The 14,875-nt window shown below is 43.9% G+C and overlaps 1 long non-coding RNA gene across 3 annotated transcripts; it reads left to right on the top strand.

The window, feature by feature from the left end:
• The first annotated feature begins 527 nt into the window (after positions 1-527).
• On the top strand, positions 528-9,684 carry LOC112549425. 3 transcript variants are annotated; one of them, XR_003092831.1, is made up of 5 exons: positions 528-813; positions 909-1,017; positions 4,264-4,439; positions 5,347-5,376; positions 7,209-9,684. It is a non-coding gene; the product is annotated as an uncharacterized LOC112549425 (long non-coding RNA). The 3 variants fall into 3 exon arrangements; XR_003092829.1 differs by having other exon boundaries at positions 4,264-4,457; XR_003092830.1 differs by lacking the exon at positions 4,264-4,439.
• Positions 9,685-14,875: the final 5,191 nt, after the last annotated feature.

Here is a 14,875-nt window from a genome sequence, read left to right as displayed (position 1 = left end):
GAAGGTGCAAACTGGTTTCCTGCAGGAAACAGAAGTTGGACATGCTGAGAGCTGGCATGTTCCAATAAGCCACAATGTTCCCTCTCTCCAGGGCAGCCAGCTCCTCATGTCAGCTAGTCCTGGGAGGCAGGGTGGGGCAAAGGTCGAATCAAGAAACCTGTTCTTAACTCTGCTCCTGGCTTGCTATGAGTCTCTTCTCCTCCCTTTCTTCATCTGGACAAAGGGATAACAACATCAGTCCCCTTGTGTAAAGTGCTGTGGGATCTCAACACAGGAGCTCAGCCATATTTCCTGCTGGGGGCGTAGGTCTAGCTGGGGACCAAGTCATTCTCTGAGTGGGTTTCCTCCACGTGCCTCCATGTTATCATGGGAATACACTTGTGGAGCTATATAAAGATACTGTGGCTCACTGCCATGGTACACACATGCCCTTTTTGGTTCCTGATATGGGTGCTGTGTTGCCCCCCCAACGCAGCCTGCCCTGTCAAGCTACCTTGGGACTATCAGCACGTGGGAGGCCACTGGGCTGCATTGGTGGGCAGCTGAGTGCTTGGGGGAAGCGGAGGCAATCTGTGTCCTAGAGCAGCTACTCCAACCTGGCGATCCTTGAAGACTGCTTGCACTTCTGCTGCCAAGTGCATGAGCCAGAGAAGGGTAATTAAGGTGGAAGCAAAGAAGGAGCCCCTTTTAATCGCCACCAAAGCAGCCGCTCTGGGGAACTGGCAGGGCTCTGTCCTGCAAGGTTATTAGAGTTCTCATTTGTATTGTCCTTGGAAGAGGTTCTTCAGGGCCGCTGGCTCAGAGCACAGAAATGTAAGTGAGATCTTCTTTGATGTGTTTGGGGAGAGCCATTCCCCATTCTTCCACTGCTGTTCACTATTGATATTATTTCTGTATTTTTCCCATAGCAACAGGGAGTAAGACCCCAGAAGCAGGACCCTAGCGGGCTGGGTTGTTTTACTCACCTGGCTTTGGGCCTGAGGAACTAACCTTCCTTCTTAAAACAAGATGCAATGGGTAAGTGCAGCAGATGACACAAGGAAAAGAGCCTCTGAGGTAGGCTGTTGATATTGTTCCTGTTTTATCACTGTTGGCAGCCATTGGTCTTAGGAGACCATGGAGATTGCGCATTTGGTGGGTTACCAGGTACCACCAGAGCTTCTTGAGTGGCTGAGGAGTCTGATGCATGACAAGCAGACCCTCCAGCAAGTTGCACATATAAAGACAGGTGAGCTTGCACTAGCATGCCAAGTACCATTTTGTTTTGCCTGCCTCTGACACCTCTTCTCTAGCTCATCATTGACCCAATCCATCTTGAAGCACTGCAGGCCCTGCTTCATGGTGACTTTCCACTTGCAGCAGTCTGAAGTGATCGATTCCCATTTAGATGTGGGGAAACTGAGGCATGCGCAGAAATTAAGCAGCCAGCTCTTGGTCATACAGAGCAAGGGGTAGAACCCAGGATTTCTCCTCCAAGGCTTATACTTACCAAACAGGCAGTGATGCTTCAGGTACTTCTTTTCTATCTCCATTTACTGCCTGATGAACAGGGATTCTGGTTTTCCCTGATAAAGAAATTGCAAATTCTCTGATTAAAAATGGCAAATTCTCTGCTAAAAACCCCAAACTCCACAATGAAAGGCCACTATATATACAGGTATCAGTTGAACATAACATTTACTTGATATATTTACCATTTTAAAGCAATTTGGAAGCCTACCAGTTTCTTAATCACTGTAATAAAATACATTCTAAATACCTATAAATGTTGGTATTTGATTTTGGGTTTTTTATCATGGAAAATCAGAGCTCCCCCTACCCCCTTCACTCACAGAAAGCAGGTCCAGGCCCCTCACTCCCAAGCCACAGCCTCCCCAGCCCTGCTGGTGCCCCTCATTCCCCCTACAGCCCCCTGCCCTGCTGGAACTCTGCCAGCCTGCAGAAAGCTCTTTGCAAAAGTACAGAATCCACAGGTTTCTCTGTTAAAATGATAAATCTGCATTTTCGTCAGGTAAAGGGGGAAATCCATGTTTTTCTCCATCTTTCCATGGGAAAAAGAAAACCTGGATCCCTGCTGATGAATCACTTCAAATGAGGATGCAATTAGTAGTCACAGAACTACAGACATAGGAGATGGAGATGTTCCAGACCAGAGGAGCGCCGTTCTATCCATGCCAGTCTCTTCTTTTCACAGTAAAAGCGGGGATCGACGGGAGCCACTTCCATGTAGTGATCCCTGGAAACGTCTCTGATAGCCAAGAGCTCCTGAATCAACAAAAATGCCAAAGCGCACAAAGATAAAGATACAGACACCTTTTTTGTCATATGAAAGAACAGTAAAAGCAGTGGGGTTCCTTCCACTTCTTCTACTATTAGAGAGATCTCACCATCATGGCAAGTTTTGTAATATTCAGCCCATTCTCCTGTTATTGTTTTTACCTCTGACTCCTAGTTCTACTTCTTGGATTGTCTTTGGCAAGCCCCCAGCTTCTAGGGAGATGACATTTTCCCTGTCTCCCTCTCTCTGTTGCTTCTTCCTTCCCTCTTTTCCTGATTTTCCCTTCCCATCTTGCTCCCAATCAGCTCTCCATGCAGCCTTCAGAACATGACCCTGCAGGCATATCACCACTGTGTCCTGCAGGGACTTTAGCAGCAGTGACGGTGGCAGAGGAGAGAGGTGGAGGTTGCATCATGTAAGCTGGCCTGTGGAAGGGGGAGAGGGGCTGATGGAACTCACTGTCCTTAAAGGGTCTGAGGTATATGTGAGTCAAGAGAGAGGTTGCTGATCAGTTTGCAAGCTATTTCTTGGCAAATGAGAGGCATGAGTATAATCAATGCATTGATGTCAATCAGTTCAGTCTTTAGCAGTCAAGATTGCCCTGATACCCTACACTGTCAACTGATCCTGCTGCTGGTTCACACCTTTCTCAGTTACGTGCATCCATTCATCCATGCTGCCATCTGCAGCATCCCATGATGTACTATGGTAGCAACTGGGAGCAGCCTTGTAGTCTCCAGGGAGGAAGCATCTCAGACAAAGGAGCATTTCCCCTTAGGTCTGCCATCTGAGACATCATCATCAGCAATCCCACACAGCCAAGGTTGACTGTCTTCCATGATGTCCTTATCTGTGGGTCTGAAGATGGCTGACAAGGCCAATCTGGGATCTACAGGTTCTATTGCAACTTGGGTATGTGTTTCCATGCAGGGTGGATGGCCCTGGATTTTTGGTTCATGACATGCTGTTTCTGCTGCTCCTGCTTTTCCATCTCCTGTTGTTGTCATGGGGTTTCAAAGTACGGAGATCCTTGCAGCAGACTCTTCTGCTATTTAGGGTGGTCCTGGGTGATAGTCTCCTACAAGCTGATGTTGATGTTGCATTTTTTTCAAGCTGTCCTTGAGGACATCCTTGAAGTGCTTTATCTACCTTCCTTGTGAGCGTATGCCTTGACTTGGGCATGTTGCCTTGACTGGGAGAAATAAAACTTGCTTCTGGAGTCTGGAGTTGGACATCCAGATGATGTAGCTGGCCTAGTGAAGTTAATGTCAGATGATCATTGCCTCAATGTTCATGGTGTTCGCTTGTGTCTGAGAGAACCATTTATAGCCCAAAGGCAAGTGACTGGTTTCACTGAGTTCATAGCAGGTGTCCCTTCATTCATCTTTTTTGGGCTGCCAGATTCCAGCTGAACCAATGCAAAGCTGTCTCTTGCTTCAAGGAGGGAGGAAGGTGCTGCCTGATTCATGACAGTGTGCTTGGCACCCAGAGTGCCATGATTAACTCAATGATTATCTATGCAGAAACCATCATGAACACCTGGTGTGTATACTGCTAGAAGGATTTGACAAACAGCTCACCATATCTTGGGAATGCTGACTTTTTAGCAAGTCACTTACTTTGGACAATGAAGGCAGACTTCTTAGTTCCCCCTCTGCGTACCACCCCCCTCCCCAAGACATTTAGTTCACACTGTAAACACTTGCAGAGGTTAAATGCATGCAAACAGAAACCCAAGCCCTTGACATTTTTGTGAAAATATTTCTATTGCTTTTAGAGCCTGTAAAACTTTTATTTACAAAACCGACATGTTGACCTGACAACTACTCTGAGCCTTTGCCAACAGCATTGGTGCTTCTGAGCTGCTCCAAACAGGAAAAATGTTCTTGGAAAAGCTCTTAGAAGCTCAGAAATGGGTCACTCAAAGAGTAATCATAACCCAAAGCTCAGAACTGTTCATTCCAGCTTTCTTATTCTTCCTCCAGCAAATGATGGACTCTGGGGTCAGGAGGAGAGAATGGATGTCAACACGTGGCAGCAAAAGCCCAGTTGTGGACACTTAAGTACTTCAGGCAAGCCTGACCTGGTGTCCAAGGCAAAAGACAGACTGTAAAGTCCTGCCTAATGTGTCACTCAACATACAGAAACCCCAAGAGGAATTGTGAGCTCATGTGAACATGTCAGTGATATGTAGTATTAGTACCTTCCATTTATTGCCAGGCAAAGCCCTCTATTTATCAATAATCTCATCTCCATAGATAATATTTATTTTCTGATTTGGTAGCTACAGACATGGTCATGGAAACCAGTATTTGCTATAGAATTGGGCTCCAGAATCCAAAGTCTCATTATCCAGAGTTTCAAAATGAAGGATTAAAAGCCAACAATGAAAAAAAGGCATTTTGGTTATAAACCCTCCTGCTTCAAGGCAGGGAACAGCTTCAGACTAGGAATGGTTGGAGAAAAGCTTTTGTGATAAGCAGTTCTTTTCAGTCTCCCACTGCTGAATTTATGGACTTCTCTGAAACAACTGGTACTAGCCACTGTTGGAGACAGAATACTGGAGTCTAAGGGTTAGATTTGATTCCAAAGTGCAAGCCTATTTCACCTTGCATGAGTCTTTGAAAATTGGTTATTGTGCCTATTTTTGTAAAATGCCTTCATCTTAACTTTCAGATTGAATTATAAAAAGCAGTGAGGAAAAGGGGTTCCCTCCCACCTCTTGTATGAATGAATTTTTCTGGCATTTGAACTGGAATAGAATAATTTATCCATCAAGTTTCAATTAGGTGTCTAATAGCTGGAATAGTGCCTGTCTTCTAGTCTGATTAAATATGGTCATTCCTAGCTTGCTCATTTTCAATGTAAAAAATATTTCTAACCCCATGGCAATGATGAAGGCCTTAAGAGCATGAAACTATTGTAAAAAAGAAACTTCCACATTCTTCTGAGTCTGTAGAAATCCTGAAACAAGACTTGTGAACTGTTTTCATTCACCCTAATAGGATGTTAATTCTAAACATGGTAATGACAATTACAGTGATGACATTATTAAAATTGCTTTGCAGGTCCTTTGCTGGAGGAGCTGGTGGATTGAAGTGAGTATGACATAACATGGAGGTGGGGAGGCTTGGAAACAGGGCAGGGAGAATAGTTATTGAGATTGTGTTGCAGAGGAGTGGCTATACCCAGATGGGAGTCTTTATAGGAGAAAGAGATATGGGAGTACACATGACTGGGAATTAAAGTGAAGCCAACTAGCCTGTTGTGGGTGTATACCTATTTCTGGAAAGTCCATGACCCCGAGGCTTCACACTACACTTCCCTGCAGCTGTTTGGGATTGGAACTTACCTTCATGGCTTGGAGTCACCAGGGGCAAGAGCCTCAACCACTTTCAGCCAGAACAACTATTGACTCAGACCCACAGCAGCAAGCTCAGGGGAGCATCTTGGCAAAAAAGACTGCTGTGCAAATTCCTTCGGTGGTTGCCCTACCGAATCTTTGTTCAGTTCAGTTTGGTTCATAAAAGACTGAAAAAGCTACTGGGAATATCAATAGCCTCCATTCTTCACTCACATAACTTAGAACTTGAAGGATGATTCATGTTTCTGAGGATTTTTTGCTGCTTTGTTAATGTGTAGAAATACATTTCAGCAAAATCACTAAACAGTTATTGCTAATGCAACATGAACCTACTGCCCTCAGCCCCAGTCCTGGGAGGGGCTGCCTCGGACCTGAACATGCTCATAGCAGTGTTACACTAATGTAAATTACACTGGCATCCAAAGAAAACAGACATGCTGCTACTCCATATTAAGGTGCCTTACTACCAGGTATTAAAGTGCTTTTCTAGCAGGCGAGCAGGTATTAAATTAATTATTGAGCAACCCTGGGATAGCTGTGGACAGATGACACAAACGCTGATGTAATTTATACCGGTGGAATTTTACCCTGATTCTTTTATGGTTCATCATACACTGGATTGGTCAGTTTCTTCACTATCTCTTTACAATGGTGTAAATAACTCATCTATCCAGGCCTTGAAATGAAAGAACCCTCACGCCCAGGGTTTGGAGTATCTCTAAGACTGGTCTGTGTATGTTAATAACACTATTTGCATTAACTTGTTGCTTAGGTCAACGGAGATCAGGGCAATGCTATGCTAAGAGCTGTATAAACATAGAGGAAGAGACAGTCTTTGCCCTGAAGAACTTGAAATCTCAATAGACAAAAGTAAGGTGGGAAGTAGAAATTCATGAGTTTGCCCCAGTCACACAGCAGGTAAATGTGAGAAGCAGGGATGATAATGTCTCCTGACTTGAAGCTCAGTGCTCTGCCCACTGGACCATAGTACCCCTCATGTAGCTGCAGGGGCCACGTAGTCAGGGGGTTATTGGACCCCTTTGGATTTGCCCTTGTCATGCTTTCTAATTCCACTACACATGGAAGTGCAGAGGATTCTCACACAAGGTCTGCAAACCATGTCCCGCTCAAGCCTCAGAATGACTCCTCCATTTCAAGAGCCTTCCCACTGCATCAAGTATGAAGGAATGTATTAATACTTGAAAAAAAACACTGTAAGTGCTTTGGTTTTAGCAATGATGGACATTATTCATTCATGCAGCCAATGAAAGGAAGCCACCTGGTGACATATTCGGTCTCTCCATCTTTCTCTTGCTGGGTCATTTCCCCTCCACAACCCTTATCTCCTTGATTTTGCTGAACATGAGACATGCTTGGTCTTTCTTCTTTATTCAGGACCATAGGTGGCTGTCTGTCTGCTAGAAGCAGCAGTTCTCCTGAGGAGGACTTGCCTTAATTGCAGAAGGTGTCCAACTCACATCTTTCACTGGAGGTCCCAGTGCACCTATAATGTGTTGCTACTGATGCAAATTGACCACATGGTTCTCATATCTTCTTCCTCCTTAGGAAGAGGGAAGCAGATGCATGAGTGAATCCCAGAGGTCAAGCAGACAAGAAAAACAGAAATCTTGGGGCTGGTCTGGAATTGAGTGAGGGAGGAGCCTGGAGTTTTTACCGACTTGCCACCAGCCCCAGTACTCTCCACACTTCAACAATCAAAGGGAAGCCTGTGTAATTAATACTATTTAGGCCAGGTTAATGACAGGGGGAAATGTCTCTTGTCAGCCCAGCTTTGCCTGTTGGTCCTGATTTAGCAACATGAAAGCATTTTTTCTGATTAGCTGTTCAGTGAAGGAGATAAAAGAGATGGCCATGAAATGTTTTGTTTAATGTGATGAATGTAAAGGGACTGTTAGCACTGGGGAAGGGAGAGAGGAGAGGACACAAAAAGAAAGAGAGGTCTGGAACAGCAGATGGTGCTATGGCATGAGACAGGCACAATTGGGTGTGGGAAACCTGGGACTGGAATAGTTGGGGGACTGCAGGTGAGGAGTGAAGGGTGCTGATCTAGCTGGAGTTGGGACTGCAGGACAGCACTGGAATATTTTTAAGGGAGGTCACAAAACAGTGAGCAAAAGAGAACCAGTGGCTCTAATTTATTTAGATTTTTGAAAGGCTTGTGATAAAATCCCTCACAAAAGGCAACCTGATTGCAGAATTTAGCTTTCTCATTTGGTTATCAATTAAAAATTGTTGGGGGGGGAGCTAGAACACAAAGAGGTGCAATGAATGGCTGTTTCTGAGCATGGAAGAAGTTTTAATAGCAGGATGCTCCAGGGAACATACCCCTAGCTGTCTAGTATAGTTACTAAAGTGACACTGGTTAAAAGTTATATTTAAACAACAACAAAATATCTTATTTGTCCCTAAAAGAGATGGCAGTAGGCTCCATTAGAATCATTCAACTGGCCTCCAGAATACTGCACATTTAATGATTTAAACTGATTGCCCTAATAGAAATTCAAAATCTAATCAGTGAAAATAGGTTAGTGCAGTTCAATTTCTGTGTACAGTCAATTTCTGGGAAATTTCACTTTCTGGTTCTCTGGTGTTATCAGGCTGTAGAAACGATTAGGGACCAGTATGAGTTAATAGCTGAATGAAAAATTTTATTAATTGGGGGAAGAAGGTGGGCATCCTGGAAATATTCCCCCGATGTTTATAAAACATTGAATTTAAGCAAAGAGAAACGTTATGGTGAAACCAGCTAGTCCTGTCTCTTTAATAATTCTGGGAAGGGGGGGCAGGAGTGGAGGCACATACAAAATTATTTAGAAAGGTAATTGGTTTACAAGGTAGAAGACAAATGTCCTTGTAGATAAGAGCAAAGTGCTGGACATTGAAGGAATAGAGTAAGATTTCTGAACAAACTGGGCATTCTGAATGAGCTGTAGCCTGAAGGTAAACAAGCACGTTATCTTCTCTGACAGTGGATTGTAGTGGACAAGAAATAACACAAACCACAAGTTAGGTTGTTATAGGGGCTTTTCTATAAGCAGATAATGTGCCCTCCTTTGGAACCCTGGTTTTGATTGTGGTCATCTCCTCTCCGAGAGGTTGGTATGGAAATAGAAAAGTTCCCAAGAAAACAATGGAAATGCCAATAGGGATGTAAAGCTTCAGTACAGGTGAGAGAAATGTGGACCAATTATGTAGAGAAGAGAAATTATAATGGAATATCAAATAATGACATGCTAAAGGGCAGACACACATATTGTGCTCAGTGCAGGGGTAACTAAATGAGATTCTATGGTTTATGTTATACAGGAAGTCACAGTAGATGAATCAGTGTACCCAGGTTCAAAAGAAGATTTGGTATTTCTGTGAATGAGGACATCAAACATTTTTCAGTTAGCTGTAAGTCAGGAAGAAAAGACTCCTGCCATGGTACAGGGGCATTTTCACTGACTGGCATTCTTGCATACTGGCCTCTGGCTTCTATTCTATTCTCTCCCATTCAGGAAGAGCACAGAACAACTGCAGATGCTTCCTCAGCCTGAAGAAGGGTGTTTGTACCCAAAAGCTTGCAAAGAAGAATTTTTTCCAGCTGCTTTAGGTGGTCTAATAAAAGATATCGGATTTACCCTAAGAACCTTGTTTGCCTCCTGCCGTGGTAAGCAGCCATTGTTAGTTAGGATCATTATGTTGAGAGTTATCCCTTTTTTGAAGATCCTGCCATTGGCTATTGCTAGATGCAAGAAGCTGGACTAGAAGGAGAGATCCTCTACCCAACAATGCATGACAGTTATTTATCCATATTGTGTGTGCGCGCGCGCATGCACACCTACTGCAGCACTGAGCAAAGTAGTTTGATGGGAGTCTGCTCCATTTTGTGGCTTGAGTTTTAACTGATCAGTACTGTGTGTACCATAAGCCACGGCGTAACGTTGCAACTAGTCCCAGCTGGGTCATGACAGGGCCTCAAGGTACAGTTCTCCACAAGTCTCACAAGCCAGCTTGTCAAACTTCCCTTGACAATAAGAGAACAAACTCCTGTCACTTAAGGCAAAATCATAGTTTTTCTTCCTCAACTTTTCACCATTGTGCCTAAAAACTTCTCATTTTCCCTTCTGGTCAAACATGTCCCAAATCTGATTCATTTGTACTAAGCATTGCTAATCTAAAAACTGACATACTTAGTTGGAAACATCTAAATTACTTGAATCCCAGCTGTTGTCTCTTGCATGGAGAAGATTCCTAAGAGATCTCCTCAGGCCCTCAGCTCCTGGTCTTAAACTGTTTTCTCGATTTTTATAAAGCACTTTTAGTTACATTTCTTAGTAGCACTTGACTTCATGAGCTGTGACCTATCCCGGTAACCACTGGCCAACTGTACACTCTAGAGTTTTGTCAGCTAATCAGCAGCTTCCCCCCCTGCTTTTTGTGTTATGCCTATTTTATGTAAGAAAGAAAACTTGGCATGCAGCTATACCTTAAAGTACTACCTCACCACTGGCTGAAAGAAATAACGTAAGAGTAGAAGAGTAGGTAAAAAAAAACACCTGCAAGTGGTCATTAAGTGGTAACATTTTCACAGAAAGTAGTAAATCTGTCATCCTGGGGTTTATCATTGCAAACAGGCTTTATTTTAAAACAAATAAATAAACTGGTAAAAGTCGCCTATTAACAGGTGTTGTCTACAGGCCAAACCTGGAATTAAAGCCCATAATTGACAGTTGCCTATTTATTCTATGTGCTATTTATAGTCAGTCAGATCTCTCAGCATCAACCTTTATTTTCCTGTATCTTTGTAATTAATCCATTTGCTGTCAACATTTTAATAGAAATATGGATCTCAAATATACTCTGTGGTCCAGCAAATTGCTGACATCATCTGTTCCCCAGGGCATAGTGTTAAGGCTTGCCTACATAAGGGAAGATGATGAGAAGGTAAACTGGGAAAGAAAGCAGACTGTAGATGAAACAGAAGAAAGATTCCTCCTTTAATGTTGTGCCAAATCTCTGTATTACTTTTGTGGAAAATACACATGACCTAGTTTCCCCATTCACTTCTGTATTGTGGCCTGCAGGAGTGAAGGAGTTAATAGTTTTCATGTACCGGAGAATGGGTAGGAGTCATATAGGCTGTAAACATAGTGGTTGGTAAAAATGAACTATGGAGAAGTGTCAACATACAAATGGATTTGTTTTAGAAAGACAATGAAGAGCCAGGGGCTGGACCATTAACTGTGAATAACTGCCAGCAAAGACAGGCAGAGCATGTGAAAGCCGTGGGACAGGAGCCGGAAACAAAGGGCTGAGGTGTCTCTGCTGCCCAGTGCAGGGACAGGGTGGGGATAGGGGAAGTGCTGAAGTGGACTGCTTTTTTCCACCAGCCTAAGAGCCCTAAAGCACTGAGCTCCAGTTACCTAAGAAGCGCTGTCTTACCTGGGAGAAGCTCTCCCTTACAAGATACCTACATATTAGGACTGTGCAAAGAGGCTAGTGTTTGCTTTGGATTTGGCTGATTCAAGGGACAGTGATTTGATTTGGTGATTTGAATCACTGTCCCAAATCGATTCGGCCAAATCTGATTTGGAGATTCGGCTGTGCAGAGCCCCCTATGCAGTGTGGGGCAGTTGTGGGCAGAAGGGATTGCCCCCCCCCTCCCCACCACCTGGCAGCACCCGGTGAGTACCGGGGCTTTTCTCTAAAAGGCCGTGAGCTGGGGTAGGCAGGGCACCCATGGGGGGGGGAGGCTGGGGGGCTTGGGGAGCAGGGAGGGGATGGGGGCTGGCAGGGGTCCCACCATGGTCCGCCCCCCCTAGTACTTACCAGCTTGGAGTTGGCTGCAGCTCCCTGCTGCAGCCACCGAGGACTGCCTGAATCATCAAAGCTCTCTGAATCTTTTCTGAAGATTTAGTGAGCTTTGAATCAATTTGGACCTTTTAATTGGTCCCCTGATTCGATTCCGATTCGGAGATTCTGCCACCGAATCGGGCCGAATCTCCTCTGAATCAAATCGCCACCCAAAGCTTCACACAGCCCTACTACATATTACATGGCTTCCAGGCAGGGTAGGTCTGTCATGGAAACTCACATTGTCTTGAAGTTGCTGGAAGAGCCTTGGGGTAAGAAAAAATATGCTGAAGCCAGAAAGAGAGAGCTAGCCTCACTTTTAGGGGAGCTGCAGGGTTCACCTTTGCAAAAAGTAGAGGCCTGAAGTCTAGCCTTAAAGGCGGACACTTTCAGAGGGACTGGATAAAGGTGGGAGGTCTAACATGCCCAGTGGACCTGTAACATAGATATCACCCTTTATGAAAAGTTTTGTTTGAGCTAGGCTGGGAACAAAGTTAAGAAACAGTAGGCTGGGTCCTTTAAGTTGTAAACTGTCAAAACCCCGTGGACATCAGTGGAGCCAGCAACCATTTTACAGCAGCTGAGGCTCTTGTGCTGTGGTTAGATTCAGTTTAAAACATACTAACGCTGGTAGTGCCAACCCCTCTTCCAGTCCCCACCCTCCTGAAGCATATTAATTCAGGAGAAGCCACTCTGTTAGAGGACTTGGAGAAGGAGCAATTGGAAAGGCAAAGCGAACAGCTGGAGAATTGGCGACACTGTCAAGTTAGCTGGAGTGAGCAGCAGTGGTTTCTGAAGACCCTAACTATGCCAATTTTTTTCTGCAGCTGAGCCAAACCTGATGCGGGCTGGGAACAGAGTCCGCTTGGTTCCATGGGTGCAGAAGGGCAAGAAAGAGGTTTCATAACTATGTGTAATATACTCTAAACTAGCCAAGGGCACTGCACTTGTTGGCTGAGTGGGAATGTAGCACTTAAGGAGGAGACAATTTTTTACAGGTTGTAGCTGGGTGCCAGCTTCTACTAAAATTGCAAGGGCACCTTTGAAAATCTCTTTCTAATTGCTTATGGATGCCAATTACTTTCCAATAGCCATAAGAGCATTAGCTATCCTGATGTGTTAAACTGGCCTTTACTTTCTGCACTTGTGCTTATTTACATATTGGCTGTTTCAGGCATTGTATTGTGCTGTAGAGCTACTACCTCAAGCTAAAAAATCCTTTGACCTGCCTGTACTATGCAGGAGGTTGGCTAGATGATCATAATGGCCCTTGTAGCCTTCAGATCCATGACTCTATGAGAAAAGATTGCTGCTACTTTTCTGAAAAGCCCCTTTCCCATTACAATCATAGGCCATTCAGATTGGGAGCATCCTCATTCTCAATCCCAACACTAAATATGAGGTACAGCTCATTTTGTAGCCAAAAGGAGAACTATGTAGACCATGTGATAGCTCTCCTACAGTGTAGAGGTTATTGTATTTCAGGTAGGATGGTCAAGGTGATGAAAGCACTGGATGGTGACTTAGGAGAGCTGGATTCACCTCCTATAGTCCTGGCTCTGCCAGACTTCCTGCGTGGCTCTAAGAAAGCCATATGCTTTCCTGAAGCTCTTGTTACACTTCTGTAATAGGAGAACAATGATACCGCACTGGAGTACTAGGAGGATCAATATGCATATAGTGGAGAGGCTTTCTGTTCAATGTTGACGGGGCCCACATATGTAGATAATTCTTCCTCTTAGAAGCACATGACATACAACAGGTAGCTGAGTGCAGATCAACAAGTTAACATTTTGAAAAGGGAGTCTCCTTTTGGTATGCATTTGAAAGGTCAACTAACATTGTGAATGAAGAGGAGTTTTAGGGTATGTTTTGTTAATTTTAAAAGATCTGCACTGAATTAATTTATTGTACTTCTGTAACTTCCATGACATTTGTTCTTTTCCTGGATGTCTATTGAAACAATAGGATGTGACTGAACCGCTGGTAGCCTTAGGCCCTATGCAGTGATTCACTAAGGTAATTTGCGTTTACCAGAACTCGTGTACATGTCCTGCCATGTGTATGACTGGAATAGGCAATACTTGGAAGTCATACTCCTTCCTCATGCAAAGGATCTTATGGCTGGATATGGGCCTGCTTTGAGTTTTGTCCTCTTTTTGTTTCCCAAAAAGATCATCTCATTTTGGAAAGAAGCATAGGAAATCTTGGAAAAAGCAGAGGAAGCGTCCTGAGAAAATGTTTTATATAATGGACAGCTGACTGCTTAAAAAATTTTTTGTCACCATATTGCCATAGTTTTAATTCACGAGGTTCATTTGCATCCAGGGCATTAAGTATATTGAGGTTTCAGGGCACAATATTCTCCTTAGGCACCTATCCACGTGTCCAACACCTGCTCCGATGCACTCTAATCAGAGTGCGTCAGAGCAGACTTGAGTCTGCTGGAGTGTACTAATTTGCATGCTCCAGCAGCCTCAGCGTCACGTGCATTCTGCGTCCCTGCACTTCGAAATAGCGGCAGGGGTGCTTTAACTGAAGCTCATTGAACGAGCTTTAGTTACAGTGCCCCACCACCATTTTGAAGTATGAGATGCTGCGTACATGAGACGCTGCGGACACTTTAATTAGAGCATCTCCTGAGAGCCTCTCTAAATAAAGCACCTCCTCCCCCCAAGCATATGTAAAGACACCCTTTGTGCATAAAGCCTTGTACCTAACAGCCTATGTGGGAATGAAGTGATGGATATTACACTGTTGAACAGGGGTGAATTTCATCCCTACTTTCTATAATAATATATGTATGTCGTAATTTTGAAGAGTGAGTATAAATTTGTACTTGCTCAAAATCATCTCTAGAAAAAAAAACAAGGTTGTGCTTTTATTGCAGTTTAAGCTGTAACCTGGTGAAGATCTGATCTATTAAGGGGTAGATTCTCCTAACAAATGCCTCTCTCCATCAGTTTTCCCATTAAAATCAATGGCACTACTTTAGGATAAGGTAATATGCAATGTGCATGTCAGAATTTAGCCCTAAAGCAGGATGCAGGGAGACCATGTGGAAAGTTGTCCAGGTTTCACATAACTCACCACAGCCTGTGTAACAAATGATGTGAAAGGATGGGTGGACTAGTATTTAGGGTGTCACAGAAGGATTCCTTTCTCTGCTCTGCCACAGATGTCCTCTATAATCTTGCATGAGCTACTGCTGTCCAGCTTTAACATGGGAGTAATACAATTCTCTACCTTGCTGGGGTGTTGTGAGGATAAATACAGCAATGACAGGCATACAAGTACCTACACTAGACAACTCAATAGCAGAAGTCTGGAGATCTCGGGGAGATGCTCATGAATCATAGACTCATAGAAAATTA

This window comes from Alligator sinensis, unplaced genomic scaffold, assembly GCF_000455745.1.
Source record: "Alligator sinensis unplaced genomic scaffold, ASM45574v1 scaffold198_1, whole genome shotgun sequence".
NCBI lineage: Eukaryota > Metazoa > Chordata > Crocodylia > Alligatoridae > Alligator > Alligator sinensis.
This window is presented reverse-complemented; position numbering and strand designations above follow the sequence as displayed.